The 13,267-nt window shown below is 39.5% G+C and overlaps 1 long non-coding RNA gene across 2 annotated transcripts in view; it reads left to right on the top strand.

The window, feature by feature from the left end:
- Positions 1-12,358: 12,358 nt before the first annotated feature.
- Positions 12,359-13,267, top strand: part of LOC148002476 (uncharacterized) — a 56,606-nt gene continuing 55,697 nt past the window's right edge. For both annotated transcript variants that reach the window (XR_015632986.1, XR_015632985.1), the window contains exon 1: positions 12,359-12,468. This is a non-coding gene — a long non-coding RNA (uncharacterized LOC148002476). The remainder of the gene's footprint in view (positions 12,469-13,267) is intronic.

Raw genomic sequence — 13,267 nt, forward strand, 5'->3', positions numbered from 1 at the left:
GCCCCATCCCTCGACTGAGGGCCTGCTTCTCTACTGGGCTTAAAGGTATCCCCACTGGGTCCTGGGAGCCTATCACTTTCCTGGTATCTGGGGCCCTCTAGTGCCTATCACTACCTGCTCATTCCTCCTGCTAAATACTTTTATTTCCTGACCCTCTATTCCTTTATCCTGTCCCCTGAACATCCTGATACTGCCCCCTTATTTCTTTCCCCTACTCTCTTCCTCCCAGGTCCCCCCTCCCTCCACACCCCTCAATCACACTCTTCCCCCCTCGATGCAGAACTGAAGCATCCACACCCTGGTCTTCCTTCCTCCTAAGTTCATGTGGTCTGTGGATTGTATCATGGGCATTGTGAGCTTTTGGGCTAATGTCCACTTATTAGTGAGTACATACCATGTGTGTTCTTTTGTGTCTGGGTTACCTCACTCAGGATGATATTTTCTAATCCCACTTATTTGCCTGAAAAATTCATTATATCCTCTTAATAGCTGAGTAGTATTTCCTTGTAATAAAAGAACCACATTTTCTGTATCCATTCCTCTTTTGAGGGACACCTGGGTTCTTTCCAGCTTCTGACTATTATAAATAAGGCTGCTATGAACATAGTGGAGCATGTGTCCTTGTTATATGTTGGGGCATCTTTTGGGTACATGCCCAGTAGTGGTCAGCTGAGTCTTCAGGTAGGACTATTTCCAGTTTTCTGAGGAACTGCCAGACTGATTTCCAAAGTGGTTTTACCAGCTTGCAGTCCCACCAACAATTGAAGAATATTCCTCTTTCTCCCCATCCTTGCTAGCATCTGCTGTTGAGTTCAGGGACCCCAGTGGGGAAGCTGGAAGAAGGCCCAGAAGAGCAGAGGGGGATCGCCACCCCATAGGAAGGACATCAGTTGGCCGGATTACCCGGTGATCCCAGGGACTAAACCACCAACCCAGCAGTGTACAGGGAGAAATCCATGACTCCAGCCGCTTATGTAGCAGAGGATGGCCTTGTCTCACATCAACTGGAAGGGAGGGCCTTGGTTCTGTGGAGGTTTAATGCTTCAGCATAGGGGGATGCTGAAGTGCTGTGGCTGGAGAGGGTGGGTGGGTAGTGTAACACCCTCACAGATACAAAGGGGACAGGGAGAGGGCAGATGTGAGATAGGGTACTTGCGGAGGGGTAACTGGGAAGTGGGATATCATCTAAGATGTAAACATATGGAATGATTAATAAAAAAAGACAAAATTTGAAAAACGTGTACTTGTGATTGAAACCTTTTGCTGTATAAGTCTATGTGGTTCTGTGTGTGTGTGTGTGTGTGTGTGTGTGTGTGTGTTTGTGTGTGTTCTACTGCACTAGTATGTATATAGTTTTTGTCTGGATCCACAGTGGAACATTATATGCATGCTCAGGAATAAGCCCATGCATACTACATACATACATACATACATACATACATACATTACATACATACACACATCGAGCCAACAAACTCCTCACTTAAGATTAGCGATGTCTACAGCACTTTGCCAGGCTAAGAATGAAGCAGAAACCAGAGTAGAGGTTAGTAAATACGCTATCACTAAAAGAAAGAAAATAAAATAGATCGTGCAAGAACAGACTGGAGCCTGACGGCGCGTGGAGCCAGCCGCTGTGTTAGGCTGGTTGTGCCTCTGAGAGACTTTTGCCTGAGAACTGCTTTCTGCCCAGAATGATGTATGCCTTGGGCAACAAAGATGACTGACTCCGTCTCTAAGACCAACCGGAGGAAGACTTAACCGCGTTTTATTATTGTTGGCTTTAACGTCGTCATCCTTGAGGCTGCTCTGCAGTTTCGAACTCCGGGAGGTTGCTTTACACAGGAAGAGAATGCATTTGTCATTGCCATTTTACTGGTGAGCTTTGGGTCAACTATAATCTGGATGGATTGAGCAGCTTGAGCAGAATTTAAAAAACAAACAAAACCAAACAATAGCCCAAAGCCCAAATCTGCTTTGTTCTTTGATTTTTTTATTGAATGAGAGCAGTACCAAACACTTCAAGGAAACTGAAAGGCGGTGCTCAAAAAGACCAAGCTCCGTCTGAGCATGTTGTGTCTCCATTAATTTCCAAACGGCTTGCCTACTCCAGCAGGACACCATGGAAATGTAATAATAGATGTATGTACATTTCCAGGGAATGAATCTGCCTCTTACTGATGTACTGCATCTAATATGCAGAATATGCTGATATGTATACACACACACACACACACACACACATATATATATATATATATATATATATATATATATATATATATGACGTGATGAAAGTTGATGTGTGTGTGTCTGCTTCTGGTCTATTTGTCTTGTTCGTTTCTAAATGTGTGACCTGTGTATAAATCACAACGTATAGACTACACGAGTGCTTCTGTTCTATTTTTCACAGTTACCCACAGCATCATGGGGACAATTTCTTTCACAAGTTAGAATAACACACAATTCTATTGGTATTCAATATTTTCCAATAATGCACAAAAGTTCTGATGTCTCGTGACAGTACTCGAATACATTAGTACCTCACTGCTCACTGTTTTCTTCTCTCAGTTGTTCATGTTTATTTGCAGAGGAACATTTTAGGAATCATTAATTATTTATTTTACACTGCAAGCAGTCGTTACAACAGTCACTGTAAGCTTCCTCATTGCCTCTTTCTATCTGCCTCCCTTTCTGTGTAATTAAATCTGTTGATCTCTTTTACACTTCCAGCCTTTGGAAATGACTAATGCTTCTGTTAATTTTATGTATTTTTCTGGAAAGGCAGGGACAGAATAATTTTCAGGACTTACTATAAAGATGGGGGACAATTGTTGAGAATGAATTTTCCCTGGACAGAACTATAAAAAGTATCAGTATGTCTCCTAATATTTTGTAATTTCATTTTGTGTCTATCTTTAATGCATTTGGCAATTCAATGTCTTTAAGCATTTCTATGTTAAATTTCATAGTACAATTTCTAAAGTAAATTTCATATTTATAAGCGCACCAGCTCCATTTGTCTTCTTGCCTGAACAACTACCATAGCTAATCGTATTACTATTATTTAATGTTTTAGCATTGATTTAAAATATTGTGATTACACATTTTCATGTCTAATAGTTTAGACTTCGCTCCCAGTATACTCTCCTTTGATACCCATCTTCCACTGGGATTTTCTGGGATACTTTTTAGGTAGCAGAGAACATGAACATGATTTAATCTTCCTTCAAATAAAGGCCATGCTAGCCCTGTGATGGAAGTCATGGTCTGTGGCATCAGGACTTGAGACACACAGAAGTAATGGGTGCTTCTCTACCTCCAGATCCTAGTCAAAAATTTCACTTTGTTTTCTCTTTGTGTCCTGTGTTTCCTGGCAGAGTTCTCAAGGCTCTTTTACCATCCTTTAGGTAAGTCTTGTGTTGGAATGCTTTTCTGACTTTTCCAGAGGAGAATGGAGAAAGGGAAGTAGAAAGGGAGTGAGGCAGAAAAGGAGGGAGGGAGAGGAAAGGAAGAAAAAGAACAGATGCCTAACTGTAAATTTCCAAGTGTTCTGGCGTAGATAAGTATTTACCTTTGTGGCCTCACATTTTTTTTCATACTCAAAAGTCATCACCTTTAGTTTTGTTGATATTCATCATCTTAGAAATAAAATGAAAATATTTATTATTATATTAGTTATCTTTAGTTAACTAATTATTATATTAATTTAAAACGTGCCAGCATTTATGCTAGCACAGATAACCTATTTTAAGTGAGCTGTAGCTCTTTGCCTGACTAATCTTGGAGAGGCTCGTGTAGTTAAATCAAAGCCTGAGACACCGTGAAAACACGGTAATGACAATTGTCCCCCGTCCTTATAGTAAGTCTTGAAAATTATTCTGTCCCTGCCTTGCTGGAAAAATACATAAAATTAACTGAAACATTAGACAAGCAAGGACTAACAGGTTATTTATTTAAAAAAATTGATGGAAATTATTTTTCATGGTAGTCATATAATTCTCTGACCTGAAATTTTAGGTAATTTTTCTTATATCCTGGTCCTCTCTACTCTCAAGTATTGCAACTTTGAACCATCCTCCGTGTTGGTGAGAAAAGAGCTGTCTGTGTATTTGCATCCAGCTCTGAGTTTATATCTGTGACAGGAACTCTTCTCGGTCAGATGTCATCTGACATCTTTTAGACGGTAGTGTAATAGTAAGACCTTAGAGCATATTTAATTTCTTCACATGCAAAATCGATCCGGAAAGATATTTTCAAAAGATGCTGTTTTTGATTTGTGTATGTGTGCATGCACACACATATTCCAGAAGGGGGTGTCAGATCCCCTGGAGCTGAAGTTGCAGGCAGTTGTGAGGCAAATGTGTTGCTTCTTCAAGAACACCATGAGGCGTTAACTGCTGAGGCATCTATGCAGCAGCAGGTAAGACAAAAAGTCCCTAGAGCTGGGGCTGTGACTCAGTAGAAATGTGTGCTTCTGTGAACAAAGCACTGAGCACAGTCCGCAGCATGGCAGAGCAGCAACAGAAAGAGCTGCTGCACATCAGGAACTTAGAGGAGTATGTGCTCAGTGAAGACATCTGCAAGATACAGGAGGACTGGGTCCAGCTAACAAAACTGTGAAAGGTACAGTTGGGTAAGATCCTTAGGCTGTGTTCCTTGAGATGTTCTCAGGTTGTGACTTAGATAGCAGAGAATATTATTTCTAAGATTTTTTTGTACATATAAACTGAGTCATATATGTGTGTCAATTATATTGACTATATGGACTATAGAAGAATACATAGGAACTCCTGAATGATGTACTAGCAACTGTGGCAGAACTTTCCCCTGATGAATAAAGATTTCAAGGAGCCAATCACTGGGTGAGTCGTCGGGACTTCCGGGTGGGAGTTTTCAAATCTGGACACAACCTACATCTGTCAGCAGTAAACTGACAAATTACACCATATGCATGCAGTGGATTCTTACCCAGAGCTAAAAGCATGCCAACTGAAGCCACTTATATCAATGGGAATAAATCATGAATGAATGATGCCAGACAGTTTTGTACCCAGTATGGTTTCATGTATTAAATGTTCCAAAATCCAAGTCAAAGCCAAATTACAAGAAGGCACTCACAGATGGTTAAACTAAATTAAAAATAGAAGGTGGATAAAGATGACCAACTATTTCAAGAAATGGTTCCATTTAAGTGTGATGTGTGATTTGAAAGGGATATCCAGAGTCCTTTGGGATTGCTTCCAGTATGTGATTTCATTTTAAAAGTTTGGTTTACATGCTTTCAATGGGCACTGCCAATTTGGGGAGTAGATGAGAGGCCTTAGCTCTGTGAAGCTCTGACCACATTTGCTGTAACTTAATATGATGATACAGAGACGCAGAGGGCCAGAACTGAGTCTGAGGGCATTAAAGGCCCCTACACAAAGAACTACAGACAAACAGGAATGCTCAGAGTGGATGAAGCAGTCTTCCCCAGAAAAGAACACATCAATTGATTATCCAAAAGCAAATTGTAAGCCCTGAAAACATATACAAGTAACATACAGACTGAGCAGGTTATATTTAGGAATACATATTATGTATATACATACATGTATGTAATATCCATTAATGAAAAAAGAAGCCAGGATTTGAAAGAGAGCAAGAAGGGGAGGGATTTATGGGTAGGAAAGGGAGAAATGGTGTGGTTACACTAACCCAAAAAGAAAAGGTCTGTGTTGGTAGGAAACCCACAAAATACAGAGTGGCAAATGAAGGAGGTAAGATCTGATATGTTACTTTAAGGGACAATTTTTTCTCAAATGGAGGAACAGTCACCTTTGAGACACCCTTAAGTAAGAGCACTGAGGTGAAAGATACTGCTAAACCTAGATGGGGACCACAGAGGCGTGATGGAGTGGGTTCAGCAGTTCAGAGAGTACCGAAGAGGTGGTTATAACAGGATTGCTGACCACACAGCAAGAAAGCAAGATGCCTCACACACTAGAGAAAATGTTCAAACAGGGCCAATCCATCACTGTACTGGGGGAAAAGGAAACTGTTTTCAATGTCAGAGGAAAAACCTGACTGTGTTCTAATAAGGACTATGTCCTAAAAGGAGAACTAAAATGCTCTCTTCTCCCCATCAAACAACAGAAGAGAAAACCAAAATAAGGGGGCAGCAAAAAGAATGAGGGGTATATTTAGTGATGGCAATCTGTTGCTACTTGTCGTCTTCAGCCATTGTCATCATGAATGTTGTCATTCTTTAAATTTCTCTATAATAACTGTTAAAATGCTTCTAGTTCAAGGAAGAGACTAGCTATGTTTAGATGGCTGAACTGTTTTCTTCTCAATTCCCAGTAGGTGGTGTCATAACCCTGCATTTGAGAACTTACGCAGTAAAATAAGATTGCAAGACAGAATTCCTATCCTGCTCAAATGTGTGTTTTAGTCTCAAAAGTAGTTTTGTTTTCATGTTGTGAGACCATGAACATTTAAATTCTGTGTATACTTATTTAATTTACATTTTTATCAAAGTTATAGAATATATATGTATATGTTTTCTCTCTCTCCTTTATTCTCAAGACTTATAAAAAACGAATTGCTTAGTCAACAGAACAAGATGACCAAAAGGGTTAACGGTGTTAGACAATTTTCCACCCTGGTTTTGTGCCCATGTCTCTTAGCTGTAGTTACCAAGACACTGTACCTATCCTGGATACAAATCAGCTGTGGCAAACCCGCTGCTCTTACTAGTGTAACAGCTCTTTTGATTGTAGATTTTTTTCCAGGTTTTGTTTTTCAAGTGTCTTCACTGGCAATGATTGACCGCGCTGCAATTCTACTCTATCTAGCTCAGCGGAGTGTAGATGTAAAATTCAAAACCTACTACTGCCGAAGCCCTTTGGATTGCATTTGGCAATCCACTGTGTGTGCTCACATAGTTGTTCTCAAAACCTCTGTCCAAGGATGACTCCCAATACTCCATGAGACATTTCAGTGTTTTGGTATCTCCAAGACTTGATTATATAACCTTCCATGGTAAGATCAGTGCATGAATGTAGGTTTTGTGGCCAGCAATATGCTTGTTTTCAAATCAGCAAAAGTGTATAGTAAATGTTGAATAAATATGATACAATTTAAACCATTACCTTCTAATACTACAGCCAGGAAGAAGTTGCAGTGGGAAAGCTATTGTTAGATAACTTGGTGCTTGTGAGCCGTCAGGAGTCCGGAGCCAGAAAGGGCGTGCTCTCTGTCTATGCCCTGCTCTTTAGCAGGGTGCTTATGGCAAAATTGTACTTCCCTCCTGGATAAGGCTCAGTAGAGAAGTAAAAACCCCATTCCCTTTGCATTTTTCTCTGATAACTAGAAATTAAACTGAGGTAACTCTAAATCAAAGTTGTTTATTTTAAACTTGCACGGACATCTTACCCAACTTGAGCAGATGTTGAACATCACTGTCCTTGAGAAGATCAAGGAGCGTGGCACAGCCTGACAGAACACAGGAAGTTTGCTGTTACTCAAGAACGTTGTCCCCTTTACTACATCTGCATATACAGTAACTTGAAGAACCATTTCTCAAGAAAGTGCATTTTATTCTAAATTCTGGTGGTCTCTGGTATATAAAAATATCAACCTTCCTTTTGAAAATTCTTTTTCATTTATTGAGATTTTAAAATTATATCATTTCTTCCATACAAACCCACCTATCCTTACTACTTCTCTTTCAAATACATGGCTTCTTTTCATTAGTTGTCGATACACGCATGCATGCATACATATATACCCACATACATACACATACACATATGTGTTCCTAAATACATAAACACAACATCCCAGTCTGTGCAATACTACTTTATGTATGTTCTTGGTGTCCCCCATTTGATATTTGATAAGCAATTGATGTGCCCTTCCCTTGGCTATTTCTTCTGCTCTCAACATTCATTATTGCTTGCTAGTGTTGGTAGTGCTGTAAGATTCTGGGCTTTCTCTGTGCCTGTTAGCTTGGTTTTTGTTCCTCCTTTTACTATACCTCAAAGCTAAAACCCAGTATCCATGGCTAGTTGATTAGTTGCACTACATCTAACTGATATTGAAGACTTATCCTGAAGTACCTCAATCAATGGAATACAGGCACTGACTAAGAAAACAATTCAGTTGTTGGAAGGCGCCAGGATTGTGATTATTTGCACAAAGCCACAGAAAACCAATGACTCAGACAGTGAGTTATGAAGATAATCCAAATGAGTTTTTGAGTGTGTAAAGTGGTTAAAGGATAGAAACAGACTGCAGGACCTCCTCTCCTCTTATGCTGGAAGTGGGGTGCATTTTAGTAGTCGGCATATTACTGTGCCTGATAGTTTTGGTATGATGGTGTACTGGCTGGTTGTGTGAGTCAACTTGACACAAGCTGGAGCTATCACAGAGAAAGGAGCCTTCCTTGAGGAAATGCCTCCATGAGATCCAACTGTCAGGCATTTTCTCAATTAGTGATCTAGAGTGGGAGGGCCCATGTGGGTGATACCATCCCTGGGCTGGTGGTCCTGGGTTCTATAAGAAAGCAAGCTGAGCAAGCCAGGGGAAGCAAGCCAGTAAGCAGCATTCCTACATGGCCTCTGCATTAGCTCCCACTTCCAAGTTTCTAACCTGTGTGAGCTTCTGTACTGAGTTCCTTTGGTGATGAACAATGTGGAAAAGTAAGCTGAATAAAACCCTTTCCTCTCCAAGTTGATTCTTGGTCATGATGTTTTATGCAGGAATACAAACCCTAACTAAGACAGATGGGACAGTGTTCATAGTAGTCTTCCATAAAAAACTCAGCGGACTATTACTCAAAATGTGTCTTTTTAGTCTTTGGGAGAGTCATACATTCCTTTTTTAAACATACATACCCAAAATATATTGTCTATGTGTATACTATAGTCTACTTAGACACTTCATCATATGTACAGTATGACAGTTTGATGTAAATGGTTTATGTATTGGAAAAGCTTTTGATGTTGGGGGAACTTTTAGTTCTGCTTTAACAATGTCTTGATACCTGTCAGTGAGACAGGGAATCCATGAATCTTTGCTCTCTGCTAAACGATTGGTAATATGATCTGAGCTAAAGAAACTGGGCTACCCCTCTGAGGATAATGTATTTTGAGTGGAAGGAGGAAAGGATGAAGGAATGTTTCCAGCAGCCCCTTACTTCCTGCAGTTCCTTAGGAGAGGAATCCAACAGTGCCTGCATCCTAGAGCTCCAGAGAAGATCTTCTTGGGGCTCTTCTGAGCCTAGTTCTCCATGTCTCCTGCCAACTGCGTAAGATCTGCATACATTTTCATTTGCACCTAGGTTGGACAGCCTGTATGTCCCTTACTTTCAAGTAACTATAAATCTCAGAAGTTATGAAAGAAAGCTCTGAAAATTTTAATGAATTCTGTACCAAACAAGGGAAAGAACATACATTTGTATGGAGATGGTATGAAAGAGTTAATTTTAAATATGTGCTATGATCCTTAATAGCTTTAAATATGATCAGGATTCTGTCGACCTCTATAGTTGAGATGATAGGGAATGGCTTTCCACTCTAGTAACTTCAAAGGTGCTTTGATATACACACTCTAATTACAGGAATTTACTTCTTAAAGATACATAGTTATCTGACAGGTTAGGATGTCGACCAGTGGCAGAGAACCAGCTGGCATGTGCAAGACCCCGGGTCTAATTTCCAAACTGAAGAATTTGATGTCATTTAAGTTAGTATTTTAATAATTTATGTCTGTGTGAGTATTTTGGCAATTTTTTCACTAAGTGAAATTGCTTTCAAACAGAAACAAATGTCTTCATTTGGTAAAATATGTACATATTTTATTATATATTATATAATAATATATAATAATATATAATATATTATATATATTGAGTGGCACCTTTGTGCTATTAAGTAAGCAGATACTTAAAGTAATGTCTGCCTAAAAGTTGTAGGACAACATTTTTGTTTAAATTTATTTTTATCAGATACTAAATTTTTGAGATATTGTTATATGTATTCACATACACATATAGCATTATATGTAATACTATGACACATGTATCCATGGTATGTTTTCACTTTTAAATCAGCGTAAATGTGCATTATCTCAAATCTCCATGGTAAGAACTTTTTCTGGAAGATGGGGAGGAAAGATTGGAGGAGCCAGAGGGATCAAGGACACCGGGAGAATTGATCAGGTCTCAGAGGTTCACAGAGATTGGGGAACCTATAGGGGTGGGACCTAGGTCCTGTGCATATACAATATGGTTATATAGCTCAGTGTTCCTGTGGGACACCTAGTAGTGAGAGCAGTGGTGGCTCTAACTCTTTTTGCTTGCCCTTTGGACCATTTATTCTCCATGCTGGGTCATTTCATGCAGCCTTGATGTAAGAATATGTGCTGGGTCTTTTTTTTTTCTTTTTTCCGGAGCTGAGGACCAAACCCAGGGCCTTGCGCTTGCTCTACCACTGAGCTAAATCCCCAACCCCACTGGGTCTTATTGTAGTTTGTTATGGAGTGTTTGGTTGATGTCCCTAGAAGGCCTGCTGGTTTCTTAGATCCAGAGTAAAGGAGAGGTGGGGGGAGAGATTCGGGTAAACTGCAGTAGTCTTGTAATATATGAGAGAAGGATAAATAAAAAGGAAAAATATCAAAATAGTTTAAAAACCACCTTCCTTCTTCTCTGTCCAGCTTTCTGAAGTGTACTACTGTGGTTCTGAAGTGCTGCCTATTGGTCAACCTTTGTCCATCCCTCCTTCCTCCCTATTTTACCCAGTCTGGTTACCACAACTCTAATCTCAACTTCTATGAGATGAGACCACAAGTTTTGAAAGGAATGTTCTAAAATTCCGGGCATTATTATGGTTTATGAGTGATGTTTTAAATGATAAGCTTTGTACCTGCTGAATTTATAGTGGTTTGAAAGTGTGTATTATTCAAGAACCAATCAACAGAAAGGGCCCATTAACATAATTTAAAGGAGAAAGTTAAATATATAATGTGCACATTAACCACCAATGGAGAAAGAGTTCTAACTGATAACGAATCAGTGAGGTAGTGAATAGCCATTATCACTAGGCCTAAGGAAGATCAGCTGAGGATAGAATAATTGGATACTCCTCCCTGCTGCTGGAGTACCAAGGCCATGGCCTGTTAGGACCATAGTCTTCTGGGTGGGGGAGAACTTCACCTAGACACATTGCAAAGAAAAATTGCTAGGAGGCTACTTTCGATGGTGTTTGGGAACTGTTAAGGGGAAATGTTACCCTGTTAATTCTCAGGGAAGGTGGCTAAGGGGATGAAGTGCTGGAAAGATGGCTTCTAAAATGTTGGTGATGTTGCCCTTGAGAGATCCTGTCATGGGTTCCTCCTGTAGTCCAGTACGCTGCACACTGCAGCTGCAAGGAGAGCAAACGACAGGGGGAGAAAACCTCTTCTCCCCGAGTTGACCTCTAAAGAGACTTGTTCACAATTCTTCACAGCTCACCCTTTGTCAATGGAAAGCTATTTGCAAGGTTCATCTCCAGTGTCAAAAGCAGGCCAGTGGAGGGTGGGGTGAGATCTGTTAGGCAGTCAATTTATAATTGGCAAAGGCAAGTGAAATTCCTCTTTCCTGTGAAGGAAAGGATTTAGCAGGACATGGGATCTACAAATTCATAAATCAAGCAATACCAGTTGGTGGGCAGCCAATTTTACATATAGCTAGCTAAGTTCATTAACTGCGGAAAGAAGAAATAGTTCATGTCTCACTTTTGTAACATGCATTTCAAATATTTAGGTTCCAATCAGGGACAGTGTCGTAATTTTCACATTCAGCCTGTGAAAATGTTCTGCTGAAGCATGATTTTCTTACAAAATAAACCACCTAGCCACAAACAGTCCCTTCCCTGAAGGAAAAATCTGTGGTTTCTTAAAAATTGACTTCAGATTGCATATGCAGAGTCAGGGCCAAGATGATTTTCGTGTGCTGCTGAATCATCTAAGACAGAGAATTGTACTCACCCAGTCTGATCGCATAAGGAGAAGGCCACCACTTATGTCTGCGTGTATAACACACTGTAAAGTAACATATGAAAGTTATTCAGGAACAATTTCTGTTTTACTCTACTTTTCCTAATGCCATTTTAATTCCCATAAAATTCTCCCTTCTGTTTGTGAAGAGAATTCTCAAAAGCCCTTAAAAAGATTCTAGATGTCGGCCGCATGGAAAAGAACTGCTTCCTAAGTCAATCTTGATATGAGTCGAACTTCACACAGCTGTTAACTCTTAGGCATTTTGTAGAAACCCTGTACTCTGGATAGGGCCCCGTAATGTTCTCAATTCCTCCTGTCATGGGTGTGTTTTGGTAGCTACACAAACAACAAAGGCAGAATTCACTGGAAGCAATGCTTGCTCCTCCAGCAAGGTATTACTCAAAGACCTAACAACCATGAAAATAAAACGAACATATTATACAGGTAAGTGTGCTGTTATGCTAAGATTTCTGGAGCTTACCTAAGATTTCAGCCATATTGCATATTTTACTTTAGAAGGTTTAGCAGTGTCTTTATGTTTTGAAATAATGCAGAACAAATATGTAATTTAAGTAGAAGAGGAAAGGTAGTATCATCAAAGAAGAGGTATTAGGGTGCCTCATTTTTCCTCAAACTTCATAGCTAAACTTGTATGTGATTTCTGACCCTAACCCTACATTTAACCAGCACACCTAGCAGTGACTATTTCTCTACCTATTTGTCATAGAGTTGCTATGTGAATAGTGTAGATATTTATTTTAAAATACAATATCTGGTAAGGAAAATAAATGCTGCCTTCATGTTGCATCTAAGTAACTTTCTGTTCCCTATATTTTTGTGACTTACTAATTTTGAAATAATTATAATTTATGTTCGTTATCTTAATTCTATGGAGACTAACAAAAATGAAGTTTAATGTTCTGAGATTGGGGTAAGCTTTTTATTTCCATGGTAGATGATATTATTTGTTTTCTCAGATAAAGTTCCTCATGAATACAGTAGCACATTAGAACTGATGATTACAGAAAAGGAATTTTCTTCCTTTGTTTATATTAATAATAAAGCTGAAACCTCCCTTACTAATAAGGCCTGTCTCCAAGGTCAACACACCTTAAAACAGAATTTACAGGAGGGGAAATTGGTAACTTTCTATATTTGCATTTAAGTCTGAAAATCATTCAGATTTCTTTTTCCACTTTAGAAAATGCAACAAATTGAAACACATCCAGAGGGGAGCACAGTC

The sequence above is a fragment of the Rattus norvegicus genome, chromosome 11, assembly GCF_021556685.1.
Source record: "Rattus norvegicus strain SHRSP/BbbUtx chromosome 11, alternate assembly SHRSP_T2T, whole genome shotgun sequence".
In the NCBI taxonomy this organism is placed as follows: Eukaryota; Metazoa; Chordata; class Mammalia; order Rodentia; family Muridae; genus Rattus; species Rattus norvegicus.